At 37.9% G+C, this 21,128-nt stretch overlaps 1 protein-coding gene across 9 annotated transcripts in view; it reads left to right on the top strand.

Annotated features, from left to right (window-relative positions):
- pros (homeobox protein prospero) overlaps positions 1-21,128 on the top strand; it is an 844,893-nt gene that overhangs the window by 46,160 nt on the left and 777,605 nt on the right. For all 9 annotated transcript variants that reach the window (XM_071660582.1, XM_071660580.1, XM_071660581.1 and 6 more), the window contains exon 2: positions 18,624-18,669. The gene's annotated coding sequence lies outside the window, so the exon portion shown is untranslated. The remainder of the gene's footprint in view (positions 1-18,623; positions 18,670-21,128) is intronic.

The raw sequence follows: 21,128 nt of genomic DNA, 5'->3' as shown, positions 1-21,128 counted from the left end.
ATATAAGACGAACGTGTTTCATGTATGGGTTTGACGGCAAGAGAAAGAGGTTTTCACTGGAATAAACACACCCGCTCTCTACTGACCCCCACCACACCAGTATAAATATTGCCACATCACCACAACACAGCTGCTTGGTAATAGGCCTCCTGACCTGCAACAACACACACACACACACACACACACACACACACACACACGCTCATATATTTTAGTATCTTATTCCGCTGAAAATAGAAAGAATCGTCGTGAATAATGTTTCATCGCGTGGGAGTTGAATTTCGACACGGGCGATGTCTGCGTGTGTGAGAGAGGTGGTCTTGTGGCGCTCCTGTTGTATAGCAAGAGATCCACTGGCTTCACCAACAGATTTCTGAGTTTAGTATTATACGTGAACAGAACAACGGAAAGGTATCTTGTCAATGATAAACAGAGAGAGAAAGAGAAAGAGAGAGAGAAAAAAATGCTGCCGAATTTCATCGCTTTCCGACGCGTTCGATGAGCGATAAGTTATATTCAAAAATGGTTATGATATGCAATATATTATTAAAGCTGTACTTCTCTAAGCGATGGCTTTGTTGACATATCCGGACCTCCAGCTTACATCATAGTATAATATTTTTCCCTAATATTCAGTATCTTCCCTGTTATATACGCTATCTTCCCTCGCTATAAATAGAGCGAAAACAATAACCTTAGAGCATTCGAACTCTTGACACTGAATTAAATCGTACTCGACAACTCAAAATATATCGCTCACAAAAAATATTGTTTAAAGCAATACATAAACTTTACCAGAAAAGTTAATCAAATGGCGTCTGGCTGTGAGCGAACTGAACCATTGTTTACTGAGTCATCGGCTTTAATAAAACCTACCCACTCTTTTGCTATCTCCTTTACGTTGCAAAACAAATTGCATTTATTGAATTTAAAAGTATTTCTCTCTCTCTCTCTCTCTCTCTCTCTCTCTCTCTCTCTCTCTCTCTCTCTCTCTCTCTCTCTCTCTCTCTCTCTCTCTCTCTCTCTCTCTCTCTCTCTCTCTCTCTCTCTCTCTCTCTCTTTATCAACAGATCTCACTAGACACGGATGTTTTCTTTAGTAATGGAATCCATGTGGTCTATTGAAACTCTTATGTTACCTGCTAACGTAGTTTTATCAGAGGTTTAAAGAATATCATTTGAAGTAAATTTTAGAATGAATTGGATTGCTGCGGACGATTACCAGCGGTTGAATGTCTGGGCTGACGGCTAACTTTAACAGCGAACGCGTCGCAAATTTAGATAGCAAACACGGAGGTTGATTTATACAGTGGCCTCATGAGGTCTTTCTTTGCAAGTGGGAGGCAGTGCCGTGAGCTGAAACACGTGGGATAAAGAGTGCACAGTGCCACCTGTGGAGTCATTCGGGACCGCTCGCCACCAAATTATGAGGCCAGAGTTTGCACTGTGAAAATAAATGATGATCTGGAATTAATTGGATGTGTGGAGGAATTGCCTCAAATATATTTACTTTCCAAATGCTTCGCGCGAGGGAGAGGAAAATAAAGGCACACAGAACGTACTCTGGTAGCAACTAGTGGCAACAGCGAGGCTTCTTTTCATTCACAAAAGCGGCGAGTCAGAAGCTATGCTGGATATAAAATATCCCAACTTGGCAACCCTTGCTGGTGCTATCTGGTTGAGTGATGCCAGATGTTTCAGGTATTTTGACCGAGTGAGGCTCATTAGTCGTTTCATTCATGTTTATAGCGCGAGTTGTTAGTGAGGCCACGGCCTTGCTAGTTGATTCGGGAGTATTCCGGCTGACCAACTCCCGACCGGTGATGGGAAACAGCTTAAAGGTGACTGTGATCCTCCTTCTTATTACATCAGTCATAGGAAACTGTGTCACAAGGATGCTGTATAATGACCTCTTGCAGGGAAAAGAGACGCAAATGAGGGACTGTGTGCAGGAATAAGTGGCGTAAGTTGGGCTGCGGCGAGCGGTCTGTCTCCGCAAGGTTTCGAAGACCGATAGCTGAAGACGTGTCTTTGCCGTAACCGAGGCCTTCGCCTCCTCCAGATATATCAACATCGTATATCCATTTTCTGAATAAGATTCAACGAAAATAATATCAAGCTGTGGATTCCTGTCGATAAAAATGGCCCAGGAACGGCGGTATAAAGAGGCGAGGGTCTTGCCGATGGCTGGTGGAGTCGGGTGTAGCTTATGGGAAACAGAAGGGAGCGAGCGAGAGATGGTCCAAAAGCCCCGGGCTTGGGCGCCAGCAGAGCCATAGCTGCTTTTGTTCAGCTCTGCCTGTGCAAAAACACTCCCCCCTCCCCCTGCCGTGCACGTGCATGCGCATTGTGGCTACGTTTCCCCAGCTCTTTAACCAACCATGCAGACCTTGCTCTCTATCCCCCCAAAAAAAACTGGACAACCTTTACTCCGTAACGCTTAACGATCCTAGTCGTCTTTAAACGTTTCCCTTAAACGCTTTCGTTTACCGGCCAGCTCACCCTTAACAACCTTTTATTCCCTCAGACAGATCCTTATCCAGCATATTTGCCTATCTATTTGTCCAGTATTGACACACTGGCCTGAAGAAATTACAAACAGCCTTTCAAGAACGTGTAACTCTCATACCACCACATTAGTGACATTCTTAGATCAACTTTACCCTTACCTAGATTCCTAGCTCCCCTTGCCTTCCCTTACCCCTACCTTAGCACACCAGTACCTTCCCTTTCACCAGTCGCTCCTCTCTCACACACCCTGCCCTTAACACGCACTCTCTCTCTCTCTCTCTCTCTCTCTCTCTCTCTCTCTCTCTCTCTCTCTCTCTCTCTCTCTCTCTCTCTCTCTCTCTCTCTCTCTCTCTAGTCAGCCAACTACACCAGGCCTCACCGATGCCCTTCCCTTTATTTATACTTCAAGTGTGAACCCCAGGTTATCATTTGGTCATCAAGAGACACACACACTCAAGCCGTACGTCCTCCCGCCGCTGCCCAAAGTCAATGCGCGACAAGACTTTCTCCAAACACTGCAGATGTTCTCTCTCTCTCTCTCTCTCTCTCTCTCTCTCTCTCTCTCTCTCTCTCTCTCTCTCTCTCTCTCTCTCTCTCTCTGAATATTTCCACCGAAATATTTTTTTCTTTTTTGGCATAATCAACTACTAGATTGTCCTACACAAGGCTTCGTAACAAGATTATCATCGACGATTCACAAACTGTTCACGGCGAGAACAAGCCTCTAACGCCACGACAAACCGATAACTATCTGTTCAGGAGATTTCATAACATCGCCACTCTAAACTCTGTCCCGAATTTCCTGCCCTAAAGCACACCACTTCCACTCACCCGTTTTCAGAGAACTTGCAAAGAAAACAGCCTCCCTTAGGAATCTGGGTTTTCATCCTGCCTGGTTATTGGTGGAGGAATTCAGTAGATAACTGAAGTGAGTCTTGCTTAGAGAAGGTAATTGTCAGCGGCCGGAGCGCCTCTTGCCGCCTCTGCGCTGTGATGAGGCCTCAGAACACACCAGGTCTCTACCGCGGATTTACAAATGAATATCGAAAATAAATATAGAAAAATATTACTTTTAATACAGCGTCTACACCAGCCTATAATCTTAATTGATAATTCAAATTTGCACAAACTAGGAGAAATACCAGAGAATTTATTCAATCTAAAATTATTTCTCTTAGAACAGATGATAATCATGATTAATTTCACATACTGATTTTGTTGTTGGCAATTACTCCTAGGACGAACGCTGTTAATGCCTAATTGTCAGGTGGAACAGATGTCTCATTTTACATCACACTTGATCCAGAATAACTGGAAACCTGAAGCAACACGCGAGGGCAAGTAGATGAACCAGAAACACTATGTTGAAGATTATTGCATTTGATTTACTATATTAGTTTTCCTGTTTCTCCAATTCTTGTATGACAATTTTGGTGTATATAATGTTTCTGGATTTAGAAGCTTGTAGTATTGTTTACTTGAGTAATCCAATAACAACAATCAGTTTTTTTTTTGTTTTTTAATGATTTCCTTTTCTATTTCATTAGAAGTTAGTGATCATATAAAAGCTTGAAGACTACATTCAACGTCTAGAGAGAGAGAGAGAGAGAGAGAGAGAGAGAGAGAGAGAGAGAGAGAGAGAGAGAGAGAGAGAGAGAGAGAGAGACCTTCACATGGAGTATAAAACAGACTCACTGGACGAGGAAATGAAACCAAGCCACTCTCTGGAGCATCAGGGCTCGGGTTGATGGTACATTTTAAAGAGACCTTAGACCATGTCTGTCTATCTTGTGGCGGGTGTTTGTCGCTATCTTACTGCGAATATTTCTTCCTTGGTCTTCTTTCTCCAAATCTCTATAACTCACTTTCGTTATCTATATTGATATCTGTATCTCTTTCTATATATATATATATATATATATATATATATATATATATATATATATATATATATATATATATATATATATATATATATATATATATATATATATATATATATATATATGTATGTATATTGGAAAGGATCACAATTTTGCGCGTGATCAAGATATTCATATGAGTCCACGGGGAAAATGAAACACGAAAATTACCCAAGTGCGCTTTCGTGTAATAATCACATCATCAGGGGAGGCACAAGAAATACAACAGTCAGTTGTGTGTGTGTGTGTGTGTGTGTGTGTGTGTGTGTGTGTGTGTGTGTGTAGTTCTGAGAATAATATCTACCTAGGCATTGTGTTATTTTTAACCCTTCCGTCATGTAGGCTTCTGTAACATTTAAGTAACATCGTGTAATCATCAATCTTTTGCGTCAAACACATGAATGAGTATACGTACGGAAGCATATACAAAATAAACGTTCAGATAGATATATATTCATCGAGTGATTGTATGCTAAAGATATTGGATGCATTATTCGTAGTCATTCATCTCTTTTTAAGGAAGTTTAAAACAAGATGATTTTATGAATTGTTAAGAAGATATATCATGCAATAAAAAGATGAGATTAAAAGTATATTAGGAAATATGGATTATTTTCTTTTCTCTGCCACTTATAATATTTGATATCTTTAACTTGACTGACTAAATGGAATTATTTATCGAGTCCCTTGTAGCCTACATCACTAACTATATCACAACAACTTTGCCACAACAACTCTACCACTACAACTCTCACTTTGTATCAGTACAACTGTACCTCTAAAAATGCATTACTACAACTGCACTGCTGCATTTGAGATACAACACTTCAACATAAATGACTCCTAAGCCCTTTTCCCATAGTCCACCTTTTTATCATTTTTATGTTTTTCTTTTTATCATCAAATATTTTATTTTGTAGAGCATCACGAAGTGCCAGAGATAATAAATTTTCAAACTTTCGAAGACTATTAAAACTTCCAAATTTTTAAGATTAATTACAATGTCTAAAAAACAGAAAGAGGGCGTTATCAAAGGGATTATTCCCAATATCAGTAAGTTTTTATAATAAGAAACAGTAATGACCAGGCATCAGCAAATATGAGAAATTCCCTGAACCAAATTTCAAAATAAAAGAATCATATAGAATTCTAAAATCACATAAAATTCGTGTCATATTTGATAACTCAGACGAAATTTAGATGCATATGTCAATGAACTGCTTACCTTATTTCCACCGATATAATAGACTAAGGCGTCTTACCTTGGTGATTGCTTTTGATAAGGTTCTTCAAGATGATTAATAGTGGTTTCCCTTCTGACTGATCTTCCGAATGACAACGTAATCTAAAGGAAATCCACTTAGAAAATATTCATAGATAAAGATAAGAAGTTCTTATAAGTAATGGAGGTACTATACATGAACATTATAATTACAATGACTCATAAGGTAAATATCAGTTTCTTTGGCAAAATATCGAGATACATCACTGTTGTGACATTTCTTTTAAATCTTTCAGCTTCATACTGTGTACTAATTCGTAAAATGGTAAAAAAATACGACATATGAACAGGATCATTTATTCTTTCTGTAAACAAAGAGGCATCAACACATCTACATCTAAAAGCTATTTAGTAAATCTCATGTAAATTTCTCAAATGACAGGGCGAAGAAAAATCTATGAATTTCAATCTGATTATAACCTTCTTAAGTCTATACAAGTCCTATATTATACGTTTTGTCAGTAAAGCTGTATAGAGAAAATTAAACATTATTAGATAATGATATGTATAGAAGACAGTCCTACCACATGATAAACTGCAGAAGATTTCAGAAGTCTAATTTGTCATTCAGGAGTTATGTCTACTTTATTCTTATCCACATTAACCAGTTGCATCACCCTACAGTTGAGAAGTATATGATAAAACCTGTGGCAGAACTAAACCCCGTGTTAAAGAAATGTTTTATTCATTCTCATTTTTTTTTTTGTTTTACCGTGGCTGAGACCCATCCTTGGTTAAGCCTATAAGCTTTATGATATATATCAAAAATCTCACAAAAGTCTTGTCTGTATAATTCGGAAATAGGGAAGATGACCTGAATGTTACATAATTGACTACATACCGAATTCATATATCATTTAGTGTATTGCATTATATTTCCTCAAAGTGTGATGACAGAAGCGTGAAAAATGATGTAAGGTATGTGTATATCTATGATTTAGGTCTTTATCTATGATCAATAAAAGATACATTAAATATTAGATAAGGAGTAATTTCATACGTTGTCAAATCTACGAATAAGGTGCATTTGATTACAAAATAGGTATTGCTAACGCTTGTTTACTAGAGAATTTCGTCTGGCAACAGTCGATTACTTTGTACATCTCAACCATAAATGCTTTACGTTATCAACTTGGTTTCCAATATACGGAAAAAGATACTGATAACATTTAAGCGGTTTGGTTTATTACATCAACCACACTTAATTCTACGTAGCTGTTATTAATGCCAGAGATATGCAAAGCATTCCTAACACCTTTTAGATTTCATCTACTGTTTCCAAAACCGACAGTTGATAAAACCTCAAATTCATGTAACTTTAAAACCAAAAATCTGAAAATAAAATGACACAGAATAAAAACTAGGTTTATATATCCAATAGATTTCCAGATATCATCAGGAATATGTAAATTTTTCAGACTTAGGTAGGTGCGAAGCCCGAACCCCTCGTCCATAATACAGAACTCCAAAGTTTTATTCCATCTGAATAAAGAACGAAATTCTGTCCTGATGTAGAACACAGGAGTATATTTCCCAAAGTTCAGAAAGATACTTGAAGTTTGTAATATATATATATATATATATATATATATATATATATATATATATATATATATATATATATATATATATATATATTCTTTCTTTTAAACTATCCGCCATTTCCCGCGTTAGCGAGGTAGCGTTAAGAACAGAGGACTGGGCCTTTGAGGGAACATCCTCACCTGGCCCCCTTCTCTGTTCCTTCTTTTGGAAAATTAAAAAAGACTAGAGGGGAGGATTTCCAGCCCCCCGCTCCCTCCCCTTTTAGTCGCCTTCTACGACACGCAGGGAATACGTGGGAAGTATTCTTTCTCCCCTATCCTCAGGAATAATATATATACATAAGGGAATAATAAGGGGACTTTTGAATTTAAGATAACCGTCTGCTTCATAACTAATGCCAAAGATAGATTTGTATATAAAGCCTTTTCAGTTTTCAGTAAGTTCTCCTTCAGCGGCAATACGGAGGAAACTTTGGTCCAAACAGACGATAGAATATCTTTAATAATTGCCTCGCTCACCTCTACCCAACAGGGGAAAAAATATATTGAAGATGCTCAAAGGAGTAATGTTTGTGTTGATCATTCTAGGATGAAGGTTGAATCTGATGATGAGATTAAAGAGGTGAAATAAAGAAACGAATATGATAGGCTGAGAGAGAGAGAGAGAGAGAGAGAGAGAGAGAGAGAGAGAGAGAGAGAGAGAGAGAGAGAGAGAGAGAGAGAGAGAGAGAGAGAGAGAGAGAGAGAGAGAGCAGTTGGAGAAATAAAGCAAGAGTCCACACAGCTGTGAATGACCAAAAAAAAAAAAACGAACAAAGATCTCTCCCTTGTTACCACAAGCATCATCGTCCAACCAACATTATCACAACCATCGCACCCACCACACTCACTACCATAACCACCACAACCCTACCACCACCACCGTCGTCATCATTGCCAACATCACAAAAACACTCTATGAATACTTTTCCTCCCCATCGTTACCAAGACCCAGAGACCTGGAATTGTCAGTGTTATTCTTTGTCACCCCCTCCTTTCCCCTTCCAGTTGAAGGGTCCCTGGAGTCTCAACCAGCCTGGAGAAGCTTAAGAGTCAGGTCAAAGGCCAGACCATCGCACTCATGGGTCGTACAGTCGTCCTCAAGGGCGGTCGTCCTTCTATGCTCAAGGGTCGTACCGTCGTGCTTAATAGTCATACTCGTCCTCGATGGTCGAGGTATCTAAGGGCCGAACCATCGTTCTTAAAGGGTCTTACCTCCGTGCTTAAGGGTCGTACCGTTTTTGTCAAGTAGTCAAACCACTTCTCCTATTTCTTCTAACAAAAATTCCTTTGCTTCTCTAGTTCCAGGGGTCTTGTTCTCTTTTACTGGAAATCTGCTTTTAATCCAGTTATTTCCAGTCCTTTACAGTATCTATTCGCGGTTCTACAACGGACACCCAAACCGGCGCAAACCGGACGACCGTGTCGCCTGACGGAAAATATGGGATTCGGGTTTCAAACTGTTTGCTCATCCGGAGTTCTTGTGCCTCATAATACATGTTTTATATATTAGAAACACATGTAAGACATCAAGAGAAACCCGTGATATATAGAAACCTTTTGAGTCTAACAAATAAAGGACAATTAAGTGAATGCGAAAGAAATATACTTGATATTATATGACCTTGATATTGCTGAATTATAAGGAAAATAAATGATTGCTAAGGCATTCGATTTGTGCATTCATACGCCATGTACAAACTTGCATATATTTAAGAATTAGTACTGAACGCACAGGTTTAAAATCCAGTTGATACTGCATATGTAAACATATAACTTTCGTCTCGAGTAAATGTCAACACATTAATTCCAAAATAGTCAATTTAATCTAAAGGAAAATTATAGTAAGCTAAGATGATAAGAATAATGTAGTTGTAGTGAATTATTACGGTTATCGGATTACAAATGAAGCGATGTTATGATAGCGATATTTTTTCTTTATGAATTATTTCAAGTATTTGAGAAACAGATTCGTTGTGTTGATTACCCTTACATGTATTGATTATTGCTTTGGTAACACACATTTGAATTTTCTTTGCTTAACTTGCGAGAGTATAGCAGTGACTTTACACAAAAGAAAATTTCTATATTAATAAGAAAGTAATATTTTCTTTGTTTTCATTTCTTGATATTTATTCCACCTTTATCAGTCCGTCACAATATTTGGACGTATACATGTAAAGTAAATTTACATACCGTTTCATTGTATGAATTTGATACTCCACACATCAGTTCCATTGCTAATATCTAAGGCTTATATAAGGCTTCTGACGCTATTATTGAAAACCCCGAAAAAAATGCATATAGCCATGAAAACGATGTTATAATATGATATAATATGATAAATCTAAACAGAATCATTTTGCCCAATATATTCACTCTGTATTTCGGAGTATATTTGACTATACGACAAACTTTAATTTCTCAATTTTAAGTATAAGTTAGATCACAAGGTAAATTCACTTTATTCTCGGTAAGCGACTTGCGTTCCCAGAACCAAGTAGAAAGAAAAAATACAAAGAAATTATAAAGTGTTTAAAACCTTATTGTGACCAAGAAGTCATTATGGTAGAGAACTATGCGGTGTTGTCCTCTGCAGCTAAGAAGTGTATACAACCTGGATTCGAACCCAGGAAGAGAAGATATCCTCACCTCGGAATAAAACACAAAGGGGTAAATTCCTGTCTCTGCTTTCTCTCCCCCAGCCTTAGGAACAACGGCACAAAACCAGCCAGGAAAAAGAGGATCATTTATTAAAAACAAAGCTGTGGACAATGGCTTGATAACTCGACCACCACCAACCCTGCTGCTACCCCCAATGCTACTACCCCCCCACCCTCCCACCCCACCCCAACTACCTCCTTCCACTCCACAGGTGGTCATAAAATTATTCAAGAGTTAAAATCCTGGAAATACCCCCTACCTCTACCCCCCTCTCACCCGGCAAAGCGTCCCCCTTCCTCTCCCCCCTTAAAGCATCCACTCTCTTGCGCTCTCTTTCAGAGGCAGAAACGCGCACAAGCTCAAACACACACACACACGCACACACAAACACACACACACACACACACACACACACACACACACACACACACACGCTCTCTCTGCCTATCCTCTGATCAATGGTCAAGCAATAGACATATTACCCCAACCTCATTGCCATATTATATATCCTTCTTTCCCTCGCTGACAATATATAAAGAACCCCCGACACTGAAGTGGATATTAGCCTTGTGCAAGCTGGTGATGAGACCCTGCTGGTGTAAGGTTGCCTGTTAATTAACTGTAAGCCTCAGTCATCTTAACATCAAAAGTGGAGTTAATATGTTGGTTGATATTCTGGTATCAACTATCACAACAAGTCCAGTTTATTCGAAACGTCTCTCCTTCTTGTTACACTTTATTATCTATATAATTATATATATATATATATATATATATATATATATATATATATATATATATATATATATATATATATATATATATATATATATATATATATATATATATATATATATATATATATATATATATATATATATATATAATTATATATATATATATATATATATATATATATATATATATATATATATATATATATATATATATATATATATATATATGTGTGTGTGTGTGTGTGTGTGTGCATAAACTTGGTTCTGGTTCATTTGCTGATACCCATTGAACTATATAGAAATTAAAAATGAAAAGATGATAATACATAGAGAAATAATCTGATGAAAATACCTATGAAAATATTCGAAGTTGCCTTTATGATGAAACCTAGAACCCAAATAAACCCAGACTACATAAAATATCTTTCCAGTAGTAATGATAGCATTACAACAAGCAATGGTAATTTTCGGAATTATCATTTAAGTATGACAGTAATGATCATATGATTATAACACAGAAATGATAATGATCACAATAACGATAATGATAATAGAAATAATAATATTATGAAAGTGACAGTTATTCTTTTGGAGATCATACCTTTAATAGAATGCTTTTATAAGTCGCCGTAATGCTGGTCTTAGCATTATCAATAGCAGTAGAAGTGGAAATGTATATGATGTAGCGCTATTAGTAGTAGAAAAAAAAGCCGGACTAAAGATAGTAGTAGAAACAGAAATAATAATAGTTCTGATAGGAAGAATAGGATTATCTTTGATATTCAGCCGCAGTAATATTTGTAATAGCAGAAGTATTTACCAGAAGTAGTAGGAGAAAATGGATGTAATTACCAGTAGATTTAGCGGCAAAAATAGCCACAAAATAGTCCTAGAATTAATAGCAACAGAAACAGTACGAATAATTGCAAAGTAGTTGAGATAGTAGTAAGAGTGATTGCGGAATAATGTCATTAGTAATGATCGTTGTAGCACAAGTAGTAGATGTAGTAATTGCTTTATTTGTAAGGTAGTTATAGCAGTAACTATAAATGTAGCTGTTGAAAATGCATTATCAACATTGTTGATAACAGAAAAGATACTTAAGATTATGTTGAATGCGGTAAACAAGTACCTTCGAGAGTAGTTAAGATAGCCCACGATACAGGTAATATTAACATATAACTCTACCAATATCACTAAGGTCTTACTTGACACCATATCAGTTATCATACTGTCTACTCGCGTTGTAAATGAGCATTCGCAGCAAACTTTCACAAAAAAAGATTTAATTCAATCGAGCATTGCTTATTATCAACTGAAATTTTCCCTTTAGTGATAACATATTTTCCATGATTAATGGAGATGGTCTTGTACATAATAACCATATTATTGTTTTCTCCCACATACCATTATCTATAGATTATTTCCATATATTTTTCCTATATTTTCGGCCGTTGGTAAGATTTTAACATCCTGTTCATTTGTTAAAGAATAAGAAAAATCATTTTTCATATTCTTTTAATTTTTCATCGTAAACTGCATGGCTTTAGGAATCATAAACTGACGATATGAAATTACTAAGAGATTTTTCTATCATTTCTAAAGAAAAACTAATATCATCAAAACATTCAGACTAAAAGAAAGAATTTAGAAATAAAAAATGATCTGAAAACTGAAGTGAATTTATAAGTGTGATGCGTTAAGTGAGTATTAAAGTAACTTTTGCCAAACTATGAGGTGTAGTATTATAGGTCAGGATGAATAGCTCACAAGTCAATGTTTGTTCCCCCTACGGTATTTCGCTATAGCGCAGTCGCCTTAATGTTCACAACTTTAGCAATAATGCTCCTCAGCGTGTAATACTGTGTTCAAGCTCTCAATGTTACACCATTATATGCTGACATACGCCCTCTGCTCCGTATCTATCCAGATGTTATAAAAGAGACACACGTACATGTCACATGTAAGGTATATAGTCAGATATATTCTGGTGCCACATCTGGTTTAATTCAACCCCTTGAGCCAGCTCGAATTTCATGTCTCTATGGTTCTAGAAACCAGAAAATTGGGTTTCGAGTTACAAGGGTCCTGTCTGGGTGTGTATATCTTATTAGCTATATGTGTCGTAGCCTTGGGGCAAAACACCTTACATTGCCAGTCTACCCTGCAAGTTCCTTTTATACCATAGAACCACATGCATAGGTTAGTAAGCGCCCCGCTACCTATATCAATAACTCCCCGTCTCTCTCTCTCCCTCTCTCTCTCTCTCCCCCTTGCTATCCGCTCTCTCCCAACTTTGATAATTAAAGCACAAAATAGCCTCTGGTGTAATAAGCGTTAGTTGGATGTCGGTGAGCTCCAAGTTAGGCAGACTAAGTGAGGGGACGGACACATGCGTACATCGCCGGCCCGACTCCATCTTGTGTCTCATCGTAGACATCTCAACTCCAGCGGTCCCTTGCTGCTGCTGCTGCTGCTGCTGCTGGTGCTGCTCAGCCCTCACATTCACCCCACCTCACAGGGGCTCATATTCCCCGGCCTCCTGGCGCAGAATGAGAGAGAGCCGGTGAAGGTGGCTTCGGTGCAAGTTTTTGTTGCCTCGGAGATGTTCCTCTCCTTCTATAAACTGTCATTCCCGACGCCTAAGAGAACCTCGCCTCATGAACATAAACAATGAGCCGTAGATGTACAAAAATGAACTTCCTCAAAGCCAGGATCTACTCGTTAGCCACGGCAGTAACAACCATGATCCAGCAGCAAACACAATGCGCCGGCTACAAATCAAACAAGTCCCTAAAATCCTTCAACAGCTACAAAAGGCCAGCAGGGGGAAGGAATGCCCCGTCCGCCTCAGCAAAATCTCTTTTTACCCCGAACAAGATTTACGATTCTCTCTCTTCCGTTGCGCCTCGACAAAGGTCACCTAAGCTGTGTTGCAAATTGTAAAATGGGCCTCATGACTGGGCCTCGGGCCGTTGATAATCGGTAAATGTAGCAAATATTTTCAGCTCCAGCAGGGATGTTGGACGCTACTCAAACCCCGCTCTGAGGAGAAGCCGATATATTTATACTCGTTCAGATGTGTGTGTGTGTGTGTGTGTGTGTGTGTGTGTGTGTGTGTGTGTGTGTGTGTGTGTGTGTGTGTGCTCTCAGGGAAAGGAAGTATAAGTTGTCTTTCATTCCCTGTGGTGGTAAAGCTCTCTCTCTCTCCCCATCTATCTCTCTCTCTCTTCCCTCCTCTCTCCTCCCTCCTGTAAGCTGTGGATGTCAGTGCATCATACCACATTCCCGACGGAGATGAAAAGTCTTTCTCGGTATGACATGTACGGATCCGTCGCCAGAGTGTACTTGTCGGTGTAAGCTCCTCTCGCTCAGGAGAAAGCTTCATTAATGATCAATAGAGAGGTTGTCCACTCGTCCACACACAAGAACAATCTTCTTGTCATTCCATCTCCCTGTTTACTGTCCCGCTATCATCATCATCATCATCATCCACAGCTGTCGATGTCTTTACTCCTACTACAACGACGCTGCGGAGGAAAACCGTACCAGACTCTCCCCAGAAATTTATGAAAAAAAAAGAGCAACCACTTCAGCTCAAGCTTGCCCCCCCCTTCCCCTCCCCCTCCCCCTGACTCACCTCTCTTACTACCCTCGCTCCCTCCCTCTCTCTCCCAGCTCCAGATCCCCCCACCCTCCTAACCCCACCTGCCCCTTGCAATGCTCTCTTTCGATGGCTTGGTATATATATCGGTGGAACCCCGTCACCTGTGTGTGTGTGTGTGTGTGTGTGTGTGTGTGTGTGTGTGTGTGTGTGTGTGTGTGTGTGTGTGTGTGTGTGTGTGTGTGTGTGTGTGTGTGTGTGTGTCTGCACCTGACTTTTATTCTTCAGTTTAGAGTTGTAGAAAACGCCGAAAATTCAACCAAGTCTTTTCTCTTCAAGGACAATAAGAGCTCTCTCTCTCTCTCTCTTCTCTCTCTCTCTCTCTCTCTCTCTCTCTCTCTCTCTCTCTCTCTCTCTCTCTCTCTCTCTCTCTCTCTCTCTCTCCATATTTCCCTTTTTTTTCAGATACGCGCCACCTGAGCGTTCAAACGGGGTTGGTGTAGTGTCCAGATTTTCCAGCGAAAGAGTTAAAATTTGTTGAATTATTCTGTTACTCTCGCTTGCTTTGTGGCCTAGTTATACTGAGAGCAGACCAGCCTGGGTTTGTAGCTGGGGACATAGCATTTCCCGGCTCTTCTGATATTTTTTTTTGTGACTGTGTTTGTGTGTGTGTGTGTGAGTGTGTGTGTGTGTGTGTGTGTGTGTGTGTGTGTGTGTGTGTGTGTGTGTGTGTGTGTGTGTGTTCTGCATCGTCTCTCTTGCCGGGCTAATTGTGGATAATGAAGGATGCGGATGTATGAAAGAATAGCGGAAGGCCTCTGGGTCAATGTCCGCCACAGCCGTGTTGCTCCTGACCCTGGTAGCTGGGCTGGTGTTGTTGTTAGACGAGGGAAGCTAAGCTGCATCCCTCCCTCAACCTCTGGATCTTGGCTACTCCTTGAGTCTCGACTCTTCAGCCAAGGTGTATCCTAACCCCTGGTCTTCGTTGCCATAGGGATGCCGGTGCCTGAAAGCTATTTCTCGTGGGATTTTCATTTTTATGTCTTGTTTGTCGGAGTGGAGAGAAGGAGAGGAGTTAGGAGAATGTTTTAAGAATTATTGTCCGAGGAATTGTCTGCGCTTAATATGCCACTGTCCTTCAGGAAGTCTAAGGGTTTATATTATACTGTTCTTCGTGGCGCTCTGAACTACACTAATATCAGTCAGTGATTTCTTGCATATATATGTAATTCTTTGTCATATAGATTTTTTTTCTAGGATGTTTCGTGGAAAAATATATATCAATAAAACGCCAGAAATTAAATTCTGATTGTTGTATTTATCATCTCTATACGCAACACAAACACCGCCATATGTCCGCTTCCGCCAGTCTCCGTCATTATGAGCGTACAGCAGCCTGACGTTCTTAAACTAATTAGTCTTCATTCACAAATGATTCCCAATCTATGTACCCGTTGAACTCGACCCACATCGAAAAAAAAAAAAAGGGAGAGAGAGAAACATTTTTGTCTACCACAGTGCAGAGATGACGGCATCAACACCACGGAGATCTTAAAGGGTAAAGTCGATATTGTATGTGACGCGAGAGAAACGTCTATTTCAAAATGAAGAACTACAAATGTATCTTATCTACATATTACTCATTCGAAGCATTGATGGGAAAAATGCGCCTCTGGCTCGCTAGCCGCCTCCGCACCTTTGACATTGCTCTCAACAAATCGCATCGGTAGCTCATCTTTAACTGTGAAATGCCAAACGAAAATTGTCCTTCTGTACTTTGGTTTACTTGATTTTATTTGTGTTTAATGCTACAGAAATTCTTGTCCGTCGCTGTGTATTCTGAGAGAGATAACAACATTGCAGCGTTCATGGTGATTCGCATATATGGTTTACCATGAATGTTTCTTTACTATAATACCTCGCTGATTTCTAACAACCCTTACGTATTTGACGGAAATTATCTTAAAGAATATATAAATCATCAAATAATTTTTACAGGGGCTGGACCGATATTGACGGTGACATACCCGATAAGACGTGTTTAATTTCTGATATGAAAAAATCATATAATCATCTGCATTAATAATTGAGACTGATAGAATGCATGTATTTTCTTTAAGAAGTATATCTTTACTTAAAAAGTGTTAAGCGCGCCGCTAACGCACTCATATCCCGAGGGGGAATTCGAGTGGTTGTTTCTCGAGTTTAGTTTTGTGCTAGCTGAACCAACCGATAGGAGAGTAATTGCATGTCACATACGTATTAGAGTAGCATGGGGTAGGACATGTTGGGTTATCATGGGAGAAGACATATTGGAGTAATATAGAGAAGGGTATATTGGGTGTGCCATGGGAAAGGGCCATACTGGACTACTATGGGAAACGACATATTACATTCCCATGGAAGAGGTATATATCAAAATGTGAAAGAGGGGAATTATCATAGAATTATCATAGAATTGGATATATTGGAATATCACAGGAGATACATTGGAATACTATGGTAGGGACATATTACATAATCACGGGAGGATGACATATTAAAGTATAATATGAGGAGACATATAAGTATACCATAGTAGGGAATTTATTGGAATACCGTGAAAGAGAACATACTGGTATGCCATGGGAGGGGACACATCAGAATACAATGGAAGGGGACACGGAAGAATACCATGGGAGGAGGGACATACCAGAATACAATGGGAAGGGACATGACGGAATGCTATGGGAGCAGATATACCACACATAATGTATAGTAGTGGACACGCCCTTTCTTATAGCATGTATGTAGAGAACATTTAGATTACCAGCATCATGCACACCAAACTGAAGATAGTGCATTAGAGGCGTGATATCTGCCAGTAAGAAATGAAAATCAAGAAGAGTAAATCATCTCCATTTAAAGAACAACTGAGATACTTAAACACGCAGAAAATGATACCAATACAAAACATAAACTATTTCATCTTATATTTTTATTCTATAAAATTTCTCACGCAATCTATTTGTTACATTTTTTCTTATTTCTAAAATTCCATTTCCTTCCCAGAGTATTTCATCAAAGACCTGGAAAATAGTGTTTATAGAAAGTGAACTAATATATATATATATATATATATATATATATATATATATATATATATATATATATATATATATATACATCAAAATTCAAACACGGCACGTTTTTTGACAATACTTTCTTGAAATTCTGGACATCTGATCCATAATAAACCTTGGAATATATAGAATAGATATTGTCTGTAATTAATTGACTCTTAATACATATGTATGAGGGAAGGGCGAGTCTGTAATACACTCAGCATTAAACCATCGTTCTGAGAGTATCTTACCAACAGTTTGAGTTTATCTTTTAAACATAGAATTTTTCTCTTTACGCACCTCATTATACACCACTAATCTATTCATAGTTACGGTTCGCTCAATTTCATATAATGATAATGATAGTAATAGTCAAGATAATGATAATTATGATAATAGTAATGATGATAGTAATAATTATAGTGATAATAACAAAAATGATGAAATGATAATAATGATAATGATAATAACGATAATGAATATGATAATGATAGTGATTACAATTATAATGATAACAATGGTTATAGTTATTGTAGTGATATTATCATTATTGTTATCATTGTTATTATTATTATTATTATTATCATTATTATTATTATTATTATTATTATTATTATTATTATTATTATTATTATTATTATTATTATTATCATTATTATTATTATTTTATTATTAGTATTATTATTATCATCATTATCATTATTAATACTATCTTTATTATTATTATTATTATTATTATTATTATTATTATTATTATTATTATCATTATTATTATTATTATTGTTAATATCATTATCACTCTTATTATTATTATTATTGTAATTATTATCATTATTATCATTATTATTATTATCATTATCATTACTATTAATATTATTATTGTTATTATCATTACTATTCTCATTATCATTATTATCATAGAATTGTTTAAATAATCCTGTCAATAAGATTTCCATCAAGTTTTTTCTTAGTATTTTTCTACTTTGTGATATTATTGCCATGAACTGTAAGAGTTTTTATTGCAATTACCATTTGAAATACGTCTTTGTACAATGTTTTCAGTACAAGGATGTAATTAGATTTTATTCTATGATTTTTAGTTTCGAGTGTGAAGTCTATCTTTTGATTTTATCAAATATATAGATAAGGTCAAAGGTCAAAGTCTGACCCTAGTATCATTACCAATTTATTTTCCTCTGCATTCTTTCTCTCTGCAGAGTTGATCAGCGACATCATCAACAGTGCGGAGAGCATCAACGAACCGTGAGTATTGATGATTCTCTTGTATCAGAAAAATGGACATGGACAAGACACAGGTATTGCCAAGAATCACATGTACAAAGCATAGGCAATGTCCCTGAACTTCCACATGCTCTATCTACAAATTTTTCGCCATAAATTTTTCTTCAAGTTTGTGGCATTATATATATATATATATATATATATATATATATATATATATATATATATATATATATATATATATATATATATATATATATATATATATATATATATATATATATATATATATATATATATATATATATATATATATATATATTTATTCAACACGACTGAACCTTGTACAAAACAGGCATGATATATGCAAAAAATAAACCCTCTGGCATCCTGACGTCATTAATAAGAATAATTAACAGTTACAGAAATCAGTAATCAGTGTGGAGGCCCCCAGGCCTTCTGTTGCCAGTGGAACTCACTAGGAAGTACGTCCTTGTCATTAGTGTGTCTGACTAGTGGATGTGTGGGCGGAGGGGTGATGGATAGGGAGGAGAGTGGGAGGGACTAAATGGCGAGAGATAGATGGAAAGGAGGATGAGAGAAGAAAGAGAAGAGGATCGATAAATTTTCATCGAGTAGGAAGAGTTGATCGAGAGAGAGAGAGAGAGAGAGAGAGAGAGAGAGAGAGAGAGAGAGAGAGAGAGAGAGAGAGAGAGAGAGAGAGAGAGAGAGAGAGAGAGAGAGAGAGAGAGAGAGAATATTGGGATGAACATCCTGAAACAGGAATTTTTCCTGCTTCTGTGGTTGGCTCTGACCACACACACACACACACACACACACACACACACACACACACACACCGCTTCTAGTCTACTCAAAGTCTGAACCAACGGAAACTTTAAACTCTCACGGCCAACATCAGCCAACGTGTGTTGGCAGAGGTCTGGGCACCGGGTCTGACAACACCACTGACAACAGCAACAGCAACGGTAAAAAATACAGTAGATACAGTATGGACATCACCACCTTTAGAAAGAAAAAAATGCATTAATAACGTATCTGTTCAAATACTGAAATTTCATACAATATCATCAGAAGAATATGCAAAATACAACAACAAACATAAACAATTGCAATACAACTCAAGGTAAATGAATAGGGGCCGCCCAGCGTCGAGCACATAAGTTCGAATCCTGGTTACGGCAGTTAGTTCACAGTCAACCTAGCTGTTCATCAACCCCTAATGGTCGGTCGATAAAATGAGTACATGGCTCAGGCTAAGGTATATATATATATATATGTATATATATATATATATATATATATATATATGTGTGTGTGTGTGTGTGTGTGTGTGTGTGTGTGTGCGTAAATATAGCGTTGATAGAATGGCCTTGGTAAGAGCCTCAGCTGCTCGTGCCGTCTCAGTTGATATAAGAATAACTACAATAATACAGCAGATGAATAACAGCGAAACGAAAACAGATTAATATACCAAAACACTAGATTTGATCAATGATAAGGACAGGTGAAACCAAGCAAATATAGCAATAATTATCAAGCTGCCAAAATCCAGGAATGTATGATATAAGGCAATCATTATACACCAATGGAATAAACTCCATTAATACAGCCACATGAGAAAGATAACAGGAATACAGGCATAGCAGAAGAACAAGAAAGCAGAATACAGCAATATAAATCGAGATGCAAAATTGTATAGCAATACTTCACAAATATCACAAAAATTATTGAAGACACAATACTTGTAAATAACGTAGTCATGATCGATTTCGATTATCCTAATCATAAAGGTTGAGTTATTGATCGTAACGTAACCAACACTAGAGTTCATTGATATTGTCCAGTATCATCATATTCCTTGCCCGCTTCATCACTACCACCAGCTGCCACCACAACTACCACACCACCACTGCTGCTACCAACAACACCACACCCCTCCACAACTCCAATATTGCTAACGCTATACAATCATCACCATCACTACACACACACACACACACACACACACACACACACACACACACACACACACACACACACACACACACACACACACACACACACACACACACACACACACACACACACACACATACACACACACACACACACACACACACACACTTCTATCATTCTACTTTCCCATTCCATCAAATGTTCACTCTCCCCTGGAGGCTCTATAAAGAGGGAAGGTTTGGGGGAGGAGGCAGAGTGGGATACGCCTCTCTCATCGCTCTGTGGCTTGCGGTACCGCCACAGTCCAAGTGGTACCTCTCTGCTGTACCCCCTTAGTCTAAATAGTACCTCCCTTTGAGCCTGCGGTACTCCCTCGTCCATATTAGTACATCTCTCTCTCTCTCTCTCTCTCTCTCTCTCTCTCTCTCTCTCTCTCTCTCTCTCTCTCTCTCTCTCTCTCTCTCTCTCTCTCTCTCTCTCTCTCTCTCTCTCTCTCTCTG

Source organism: Panulirus ornatus, chromosome 72 (genome assembly GCF_036320965.1).
Source record: "Panulirus ornatus isolate Po-2019 chromosome 72, ASM3632096v1, whole genome shotgun sequence".
In the NCBI taxonomy this organism is placed as follows: domain Eukaryota; kingdom Metazoa; phylum Arthropoda; class Malacostraca; order Decapoda; family Palinuridae; genus Panulirus; species Panulirus ornatus.
Note: the sequence above shows the minus strand (reverse complement) of the source record. Positions and strands in the feature narration are given on the sequence as shown.